Source organism: Topomyia yanbarensis, chromosome 1, assembly GCF_030247195.1.
Source record: "Topomyia yanbarensis strain Yona2022 chromosome 1, ASM3024719v1, whole genome shotgun sequence".
Classification (NCBI taxonomy): Eukaryota; Metazoa; Arthropoda; class Insecta; order Diptera; family Culicidae; genus Topomyia; species Topomyia yanbarensis.
In genome coordinates, this window is record NC_080670.1 from 10,629,611 (window position 1) to 10,641,700 (window position 12,090).

Here is a 12,090-nt window from a genome sequence, read left to right on the forward strand (position 1 = left end):
AGATTTTAAATCCAGAAATTTTAAATTTTGGAAAAAAATATTTAAGCATTCAAAATTTTAAAAATCATTGAAAGTTAAAAATCAATAGATTAAAAATTCATAAATTAAAAGGTTCACAAATAAATAAATTAAAGGATCTTAAACTAATTAAATGAAGACTAAGAAATCAAAAATTAAGAAATTGAAAAATTAAGAAATTAAAATCGAAAAAATATTGAAAATAAAATAAAAGAAGCCTGCTAACTTTAAAAATTAGAATGTAGATAATAAGATATGAAAACACTAAAATTTCAGAGTTTAAAAGTTAAATAAAAAAACAGTATAAATCCAGAAATTTGAAAATTTTGGAAGTGGAGATTAATAAATTGAAAACTAAAAATAAAAAAAATCGAATTAATAAATTAAAGAATTAAAAATTAACTAAATTGAAATTAAAGAATTGATAAATCAACAATTTTAAAAAGAAATTTTTTTAAAAAGAAATTTAAAATTCAAAAAATGAAGCAATTAGGCAAAAGATATAAAGATTGATAAATCCTAAAATTATGAGATTAAAAAATTAAGAAATAAAAATATTAAAAAAACTCTGAAAATCTAAAATTATAAACATCAGTAAATTGAAAAATTAATTAACAAATCAAAATATTTAAAAAATTTAAATTAAAATATAAAAAAATAAATCAGCATTAGTTGGCTACATTTACGAAGAAAGGGTTTACAAAGCAGACTCGTTGCTGCAAGGTAATGCACTAAAAAGTAGCCGTTAGGTTTGTCAGAATAATTCAACAAGACTGGTCTTTCCAGAACCAGCCAAACACCCAAAGAATTGATGATTTTACAACGGGTTTTGAGATTAGTCTATTTTATACTTCTGTCCGAGTCAGACCTACAATCGAGCCTACAAGTGAATGGTAACCAGTAGTCTCTCGATCTAGTGTACATTGTCTTGAGAGCAAAGGAAACATTGAATATATTGTTGCCATCATGAGTAAAAAAAACTCTAGAAAGATAATTTCGGGTTCAGCTGTCAAAACACGAATGCAATCGAACACTGCCTATCATTATAAAATTGGATGTGCTACTATATAATGCTGGGTCCTCTGTCTAGAGTTTTTCTAAACATGAGTAGAGTTGACGAGAGAGTTCTGCTCCGGAAAAAAATGACTGTATAGAGGTTAGGCTACATGACTTATCACAGCGTACCCCTCCTGAACTAATTGCTAAGTGCAAATTGCAATAAGAAGTAGAATCCGTTACACCTGATACTTGGAGAAACTTCCCGGGTATTCGTAATTGTGTTCTTGTGGTGACCTAACCGACCTATTTTACCTACTCGACCTGGATATCCATGACTACATGTGTGTGTGTGTGTGTTAACCTTCCTATCTCCCGCTAGCTGGTAGTGATTTACAGAAAAAAGATGTTTGCATGTATTTAAACATTCATGCAAATAACTTGGTTCACGGATTTAGGAAGGTGTTAGCTCAATTGACTTTCCGATGACCCATTTCGTGTACAGTGCCAGACATGTTCCGAGGTCATCGTTCCATCAACTAGCCCCGCCTTACTGTAATGTTTGTATCAATTGGATTGTAACATTACAGTAAAACTTTCGATTCCATTTAAGCAGGAAATCGACGCGTATTTATTATAATGGTTCAATTTGTATATATATATATATATATATATATATATATATATATATATATATATATATATATATATATATATATATATATATATATATATATATATATATATATATATATATATATATATATATATATATATATATATATATATATATATATATATATATATATATATATATATATATATATATATATATATATATATATATATATATATATATATATATATATACATAACACATGTGTACTAGAACTTACCATTTTTTCAGTTTTCTACCTTCATTCATATCTTCCATTTATGTCTCCTTTAACTCTCATCCACATTTCTTGAATTCCTGCTTATTTAAGAAAGAAAAGGGGAAATAATAAAAAAGAACCGATAGACTCCGTGTTTTCCTCAGCGCTTCCGTTTCTCCTAGTCTGGTGTCACTGCCTGTTGGACTTGTGTAAGTTTTTCCATTGGAGATCTCCAAGGAGCTGTAATTGGAGAAAGATCTGACTTCTATCCAGAAGTATCAGTTTTTCACATTAATAGATTATATATGTACACTACAAAACAATCCCGTGTATAATGCAACCATTTTTGAACATTTATATGTACATATACACACATAAACACATACACATATATACACACATGTATACATAAAACCGATTTAATCCACCCATCAGTGGGATGAGACACCTCTCATACATATAACTGTTGTACTATTCATTAATTTGCCAAACGCACGCAAAGTTGGCAAGCAACTATATGTGAGACAAGCACAGCCTCGAGTCCTGCACGTATAACACGTATAATAAACTGAATAAATTAAAAAAAAACAATAACAAAACAAACCAAAAATCAAAACAATTATGAAACAAAAAAAAGTTATTCATAAAATGGATAGAATGATCCATATAAATCAAATTAATAAAACAAATCAAATTAGCTCAAATGAAAATCAGACAATATTAAAAAAGTTATGAAATTAAGAGAGTAAACTAAATTGTTGCAAGCTAACTAACTGTCATCCAATAACTAAAAGAACTGACTAAACCGAATTAATAAAATGAAGAAACTGAACAATATATGAACTGGGAAAAACTAACAATTTAATAAAATGATTAAAACAAATGAAACAATTAACATGAATAAAACAATAACAAAAATTATTGAATTAATAAGATAAATAATATGAATAATGTGGATAACACTAACCGCCATGTTTGAAAAATGCAAAAACAATCAAGTTCATTGCAGCCGCCAGAAAATTTGTCGTCTAAGTATTGAAATTGCCTTTAAATCGCATTCGCAAATAGCATTTGTTCCTAGGGGCAATTAGCACAGGCGAGTTGAGTCAAACGTCAAACTATTAAAATCGCCTGACGATCTTAGTCCGCATTTTTTTTTGACCGGGTACTGACTCCATTCAGATATCCGAACCGGTTCCGGAATGAGTTTAACTGGGAATCAGTGAAATCGTTGCATCAACTAGTCAAGTTCAGATGGCGCTGTCGATGCTAAGTGGGAACATTTTTTTGGTAGCTCGCGCACATACATAGTAAAATAATTGTGATGTGACGATAAAATCACTACGTCAAATTACACTATTCCAACGATACTTTTGCCTACCAACACATAACACAACAGGAGAAACGACCTACCGAGCGATTAACTTCGATTTCCTATCAAATATATTACATTTCACTGCAAAATTTTGCAAACTATGGGAGGAACACAAATTCACTTCCGAGAGATTCGGCAGTGCTGCCACTTCCACCTGGATATCCATGACTACATTATTACAAATTACTTATTAGCCAGCGACATTCTGTTTTTGGGCCTGGTTACTTTTACATGCGGTCTTCCTTACTAACAGGTCTTCAAAGAATTTACTGATGAAAGAAAACCGGAGCATCTTGTCGTACGCCTTCGACAGCTTCGAACACCATGAGAGAAGTCTACTCTTCACGGGAATTTTTTTTTTGGTTTACTGATATAATTTAAACCCTAGCTTCAGATGACGTTTTCGTCCAAAATTTCATGAGACTTGATGTTTAAGAATCCAGAATCTCAGTAGAAGGTATGGAATAGTCTAAGTGTACTTCTAAACGTCAAAAACAGCTCCTGTGGATCTGCAAATGAACTTGAATGGTACTTTTCCTATACGAAGAGAAATATTCGGTTATTTGGGTAGTCCTTCAGTTTATTAAAAAAGAACAAAGTAGTCCGCGCTTGACATCCAATCGTTAATCTTTTCCACCGGATCATCCCAGCAGAGCCACCTGTTTGACTGACTCGTTCAGATTTAAATTAATTACCCACGGATTCCCCCTCGCATTAAATCATCTTTTACTACTATTTGAGTACATTTTTATGCACTCGAAGCATCTCATTCTACCCAACCTTACCATATCGTTGGATAGCTACTCCTTTCTTTACTTAACCTCAGCATAATGATGACGATGTTGGAGAGTGACGGGCCGTGGCACATTGAAGTGTTCCACCTTCGCACAGCCCTCCTACCCCGTTAAAGCTGTTCGTGGACCCGTGGTCTAGCCTACTGAGGTTGCAGGGCAGCCATCGAAGTTGCTGTTATTGTTGTTGCTGCTGCTGCCCTCCGAAGATTATGTGTTTGGTTAGGCAGCCGTAAAAGATAAGTGTTCATCCTGCACCACCAGCACCCGACCAGCGAGAGAGAGAGCCCGCGGGAACTGACTGACGACGATGTTGGACGCGTCGATAGGGGAAAGAAAAAAACCAACAATCCGACCTAAGCCTAGAAGATGGGTGGTAAAAAGTGCCCTTAAAACAGCACCTAATTGTGGACCCCTCGACTAACTAGTCGGGACGAAGGGAGTGACGACGACGGCGGCGGTGGCAGCAGCAGAATCGAAAGGTGTGATTTGCTGTTTTTCCCCCTTCTGTTCGTGTGCGCACGCTGTAAAATATGGAAATTTATCTACTTCTGAATGCTCGTTTTAGCTTTTTTCAAGTACTCAATTTAGCTAACAAAACCTGATTTGAATTGATCTGCCCTTCGTCCCGCGGGTTCCCACCGGTCGCGAAACTCGTTGACTGCTGCTGCCGCCCGCCGCCGCCGCCAGTTGGTAAATAGTGAGATCCGAAATAGTGCCTGGTTAGTATAGTGATCGTGCACTTGCGGTGGTTGTTGTTGTTGTTCAAATCTAGTATCTTGTCAAGGTCAGGCACGATTTCCTCGTTTGTGTGTTACCCCCCGTCTCTCTCTCTCACTCACTCACTTACTGGATGTCTTTCTTTAGGCGCTTTCGTTCGGTGTTGTTTTGTGCTGAATTGGTGTACTGAGATGGTGACAGATCATAGCAACCCGGCGATTCCGGTTTCTAAGAAACCGGGATTTGCATCTGCACTGGAAAGGTTGTTTCCGATGAATTACGATGCATTTGATGACTTCTAATGCAAATGTTTTTGGGATAGAGCTTCATTTTTAGCTTTCAATTACGTAGCACGATTGGAAGCAACACTAACGAAGCCATCGCCATGATGGTTTACAAGATTAAGGATCTGATTTTTCTAGGTTTGTTTCTAGACACCACGGAAGTTGCCTAGTCGGAACGGCCTCAACCGTCAGCGGGACAACGGATGCTATATGATCTACATTTGGCCCTCGAGAATGTCGAAAATGTAGTATCGTTAAAAAACAAGGTGACATTTCGTAAAAAATGCAGTTATTGGCACCGGTTTGTCGACGGTTTATCAAAGGAAATACTCTTGATAACGGACGTTCGTTCGCGGAGCGTTCACATTTGTGACTTGTTTGAAAACTGACAATTACTGACATAATAGAGATGAATGGAAAATGTGCCTTAACGTAATTTACCATCGTCCCAAAAACTCTTTTCGAAAATAACCCTACTAGTCCTCAGTTAAAACTGTCCCAAACATCAGACACCCAGTATCGACATGGCTTTCCCAACCCCCACAAAAAAGAACTGCCTCCCACCATCACCGGCACCTCGCCTGATGATGACAGACGACCAAATTATTCATTCCGCAGACCATAATATATCACATTCAAAATTAAAACTAATTCAAGCCTTTCTCGCCTATCTGAGGGATCTACGGAAGTCCTCGCGGTTGAAGCATGCAACAACGCGACAATTCTTCAAAATGACCGACCACGGAAAAAATAACGAATCCAGGAACACGATTCTCCTCCCATCCGCTACTGCTTGCAATGGTGGAGCACATTGCCAGACCGAAAGGCACAGAACTAATGAAATCTGACGTGACAGAGGCAAATTTTGTCCGATTGTTTATCAGCCGGGGCTCGAAAACACAAAAATTATGTCCATCGATTTTTTTTTGTTCGTTGCAATCCCCCCAGAGCGTCCTGTTCGCTGCTAGTCAGTCAGTCTAGATGGTTTCGTGTGGCGGCAGCGTTGTCCACAGATTGACTCCAGCTGATAGTTGTATAAAAAATGAATTGCAATGCATACCTAAAATGGTTCCTTTTTCACATTCTGGACATTTCAGTCCCGCTGGGAGGCATACCCGCCGCTCTGTCTGCTGTGACGTGTGGATATTTGTCAAACAGAGCAGGACACGTTGGTAATTCCTTTTCCAGCTCCGAACCGGCGCTAGGTCCGCCATGGTGGGGAGGTCATTTTTTAAGCTTCCTATCCCGCTGGGACAACACGAATTCACCTTCATTCGTGACTGTATTTTTTGTTTTGTTGGAGTGTTTGCAAGGTTACAACGTAACGTGCGGGTGTCGGTTGATCCGCTGGAAGTTTGACGAAGCATGCATCACGGATTGGTCGAATTGTTCTTTCAAATCTATTTCAATTTTTTTCTCGATGAACTTGATCCAGCTCAAGTGAACTGAATCGCCGAAGGTTGCTACTGCTTCATGTCAACAACAATATCAGCCGTGTCAATGCCAACTAGATCCAGCATCCAACTTGGTCGTAGCAATAAACCTAAAATAAAAAAAAAATAATTCAATTTGATTCAAAATATAAACTAAACATTTTGACAGTAACAATGCAATTCAAATCTTTTACCGATGACACAAAGTTTTCTGCCGAGCTACGGCCAACCACACCACGAACAAAGTAGCACTTTTTATGGACAATGTTATTTTTTTTTGTTCGCTGGTTACAAAAAAAAACCAGCGCCTACTGAGCGTGAGTAGGCCTCGTCTTGATTCATTTTTAATGGCGCGGCTACGAGCTGTAACAATTTTGCGCACTAATTTTAGCGCCTTTCTGCCCGTGCCCCGTTTCGATGCACGGCTGGTGGAAGAAAGTAATTTGCAGCCAGGGGATTAGGGGAGTATGCACACACGAAAAAAAATGGTGATTACTATTACGCAGCAAACATCCTCCTAGTGCGGGGCCGCCGCCTGCTGACTCTGCGAACCGGGGAAAAGTTGTTCAAATAGAACCGCTCTGACAGCTTTGTTGGGGTGGAGGGGGGGGGGGTGTGGTCTAGAGTAGGGAAGCGAAAAAAAGCGCGGGGCATAAATAAATTGCAGCTGCTAAAATATTCACCCCTTCTCAGCGAACTGTGTACTTAATGCTCGGTGCTCTTTTAGTGCTCCACAAGCGGGTGCTGATGAATTATGGAATGAATTTTAACGCCAAGCTTCACAAAAAGTGCAATTTGTAATCAGCAAATAGTTTGGAGGATTTCTAATGACGAATTCTCGCGCGCATCTCATCAACTCCAATTAAAATAATTGATCCATAATTTACTGCCTACAGTGCTGCAGTGCGTTACACCGCCCGGTACGCACATACACACACACACACACACACACACCTAAACAGTAAACTCGATCCAAGCAAGCCCTGGTTGGCAGTGTACCTGGAAATGCGTACACGCACCGGACCACCACTGGATGTATATGTGTGTATGTCTCAAAGCGAAAGTAGGCCTATTTTGCAGTATCCTTTCGCAGGAAACTCCTTCCTCCCGAAGACGCACAAGAACGGTGTGTTGAGGAGAAGGAGGTTGCTGAAGGGGGCTCGAAATGGGCACCGGGTGGCGATGGGAACGAATGTGAGGATGTCGAGTGAAAAAGTATTCCCCAGCTCCGGTCCACATAACCGTGTTCAGCGGCTGAGGGGTTTACGGTTCTCTCGCAAATCGGTGGAAAAGTGTGATACTGAGTTTGGTCAGCATTGGTCTGAATATTTGTTGAGTTCGGCTTAGTATTCATTTTTGTAAGGGGGCCTTATTCAGAAATACGACTAGAATCAATCAAAAGTTGATTAATAGAAACTAGGAAACACTAACGGAATTATGCAATAAATTCCCAAAATGTAAAAATGGATTAAACCGCTTAGCGAATTAAATTAAGTTTTTATGTTTGTGTTTAGAATTCATCTCGTCAGTATCTAGCACCAACTGGGTGTCCAGGTAGACGAACTTAATTTAAGTTACGTCTTGTGCCTTTAACGCGCAAATTGGTTCAATCCAATTTTCTCTTTTGGGAATTTATTGCATAATTACAGGCGTTTGGTTCCTCAACTAAAGGACTAGTGTTCGATGCCGCTTTCTAGTTAGCAAACCAGAGCTTCTATACTTGCATCCTGGGACATCAATCGGGACAAGCTAGTTACTTTAGACGTCCACATGTGTCGTGTGAACTGTTTAGATTCTTTGTGTCTAACTAGTGTTAGTTTGGGTACTAGTTTAGATATATCATCTAACTGGACACCCAGTTGGTGCTAGTTACTGACGAAATGAATTCGAAACACAAAAATCAAAACAAAGCTAACGGATCCTTCAACAGAACGATTCAAATCAAATTCAGTTCATCAACAATTGTTTATCTTTATATTGAATTGTTACGTCACCATTATAAAACTTCTCGATTATTTTCTAGTACAAATCAAATGATGATTGATATAGCTATGCTCATTCAAAGAGTTGAGAACAAAACGTAAAAATGACTGACATAATAGAAAATAAACAAAGAGAATATCTTGTTGTTGGAGACATTTATTTGAAGAAGTATTCGAGAATTGGAGAAATTTGAACCTAGTATTCGTCATGGCCTACGCGACCAAATGAAACCAATAATCGCAATCAAGACAGAACGAGGAAAAATCAAAGGAATGGAAGTAGTCATTAAATAAGAATACGAAATCGGAATATTTTTTCCAGGGGTGGTCAAAGCATAGTTGATAAATCGATTGCCTTTTACGCATATCATATCCTTTTTTTGTTCAAAATCATCCAAATAAGAACGTAAGGAGGTATGCAGTACCCTTAAAAGGGGCATGCAGCGACCCTAATTTTATGCCCAATGCACTTCTGCGCACAAATAGTTTTAAATCAGTTTTAAAACGAGTCGCATCAGACTTATGATGCTGGTTCCGAGGTAGTGCTTGATTGTGACGTGTTTGAGCTGGTCGAAGAACTTGCTTATCTTGGTATACTTGTGATTTGGGACAACGATGTTTCCCGTAGGGTAGAAGACGTATTGCAGCTGCCAACAGGGCCTTCTACGGTCTACGTAACCAGCTTAGGTCCCGCAACTTGTAAACGTCAACAAAATTCGCCTTATACAAGACACTGATCCTCCCTGTCGCTTTTTATGACCATGAAGCGTGGACGTTGAGGGAGACAGATAGAAGAGCATACGAAGTTTTGTAAAGTGTTGCCGAAAATTCTTGGAGGGATATGCGAAAATGGAGTGTGGCGCAGACACGTGAATCATGAGTTGTACAAAGTATCCAAAGCTGCGGATATTGTTAAACAGATAAAAAATGGCAGACTGCAAGAGGCTGGCCATGTGGTACGAATGCCGGAAAAAGAATTGTTAAAAACAATACTCAGCAGGGAACCAGGAAGAGGACACCGAATTCGCGGGAGGCCACGAACACGTTGGCTATACGTTGGAAGAGGACCTGAGAACCTTCATCCAAAACTAGCTGACCAAACGCTGGCTTCGGGTCTGCATAGGCGGGACATTATCCCAGGTGTTCCACGAGACCAACGGAAGCTTCAGTGCTATCCGTTACGCTATTCCTTGTGAGAATGAACTTGCTCTTCGTTGCGCTACCCGGAGGGATCTACGCATTCTTCTAGACGGACGACAGCATCCTAATGGCCCTGAAAAAAAATGATCCCGCGCACCCGGATATCACTCCAGGCGGTCGTCAACATCTTTGCCGAAAAATGCGCCCTTACCCACTGCTTCGATACTCACCACCTAGCAAACTCCCGACCAATCCGCCTCAACGACATTGCCGTCCCTGTCCGGAAGAAACCAGTCGTCCTCGACAAAATCTGTTCTCGCCATCCCAAACACAACCGCAGAACAGTATTGTATTTCGGATGGTCTCTAATACATAGTAAAATTTTCTACGGGATCGAACTGACGTGTCGAAACCTAGAAGGAGCTCTACATAGAAGGAGCTCTACACTATTCTCAGGCCATTATACCACGGAGCGGTGCGGCTAACCTCCGAGCTACCACCAAACATCCCTGCCGAAGCAGCTTGCGTCAAGGCCGGAATACTACGCTGCCACAGGAAAGCAGTCAGGGTAGCTTTCATACGAGCACTGAACTTCCCTCGAGAAGACTTCAAGTGACGAATACCACCTACTTACCCTCAAAGCCAAATTCACCAACAAGCCCCTCCAAACCATCGCCCGGCTGCACCGTGTGAGATCTGTCCCGAGGCAACACACAAAAGGTCAAGGGATCAACCGACGGGTAGACAGATCGGGACAACCAGAAGGAGTAGAAGATACTCGCCCGATTCCAACGCATACACCATTTCCAACGTCCTAACACCAGAATGGGAATCCTGCAGCACCCGCCTCTCCGTCGAGCACCTCCTCTGCAACTGTCCGGAGCTCGATGACCTTCGTCGGCCATACGGTTTGGTGGGGTCTATGAGAGATATAGTAGTCAACGACCCGTTCCGGAAGGAGGTAGTCTTCTAATTTCTGAATGTCGCCGGCCTATACGACCGTATATCAACCAGCACCAACAAATCCACCGCACTCCCCGTAGCTTTGAAGAGGCTTTCTGCGGCCCAATGCGACATGGAACACCCAACTACGATCAACCTCCCAAAACAACACCCCATTGCCATGGCGCCGCCGCGCTAGAAAGATTGCACTAGCCTCGACACCACGGGGAAAGCCACACAGATACAAGAACCTGAAAGCTTCACCAACCTAGTGCATCCCTCACAACCAACTTTGCCCGGGCCCCATAGCTAACTCACCCAACCGTGCCACAGAATCCTACTTTCGACGCTCAAAACCTCTAGTGCCCTGGGTACGTATCCTGGATGATTAGTGTCTTCAGCAAAGTAGCTTGGATGGAAATGATCATTATTTTGACAACTTTGCTTTTGATCTAGATAAGCAGAAACTGATGTAGATCTATTTCTATTTTTTGACAGAGGCGTTTACACTTATCTAGATAAAGTTGTCCAAAGTTGTCAAAATAATGGTTGTTTCCATCCAAGATTTTTTGCTCAAGACATTAATCCTCCAGGTTACATAATCAGTGCTTGGGCCCTCTGCCACACCCATAGGAGTGCTGGAGAGGTTAGCTGCGGCCCAAACCAAGACAGCAGCAGAAGATTGCAACGATAGCATAACCAAAACCTTCCAGTGTAAAATAACGTTAAGCCAGCAAGTTGTTGTCAGTTACTGACGAGTGGAACATGGAGTATTCAAATCCAACTTTTCTAAGCTATATTTTGTGCCCTCATGCGCAAATAAATTGGTCCATTTTTTTCCTTTGGGCGTTTGGTTCTCATGCCAAAACACAGTTCATTTCCCTATACTCGTCGATTACTCAGACGTTCTGTGCTTGTCTAATCGAGACATCACTCGGTACTAGCCAGATGCTTCAGGCGTGTTGTGTGAACTGTTTGGATTTAGTGTCTAACTGGCGCCAATTTTGGTGTTGGTGTGGATATATCGTCTAACTGACAGCAAGTAGTTACTGACGAGTGGAACACGAAACATTCAGATTCAACTTTTTTTCACCTCTCTTCAAAAATAGTAATTAAGCCACGCTATAAACTGTTTCGAGGGCTACGAGAAGTCTACTCGTATACACAGGAACAACCTTGAATTAATAGTGGCTTCATTTCATATCACATCACATCAGAATAAACAGATCCTACAAACCCCAACCATTAAAACACTGCTAGGAGGATTCCCTTCTACCCCGGTCCCATCAAGATAGGGTCGTAAACATTGGGGAGTCGCTGCGAGCCCGGTAAAGTCACATCCCCTTCGCTGTTCGCAGGTATGTTCTAATTTCTCTTACGTAATTGAAAGTGGTTTCCTTCTTCCGCATCCCCTCGGACCGACTGCCGGATTCCTTTCCCGCTCCTGCAGTACTGTCCAGTTCGTTCTGGGGTGCTACCATATCTTTCAAACCACCACGCGCACCTTACTAATTCGAGGACCTCCGTTCTTTGA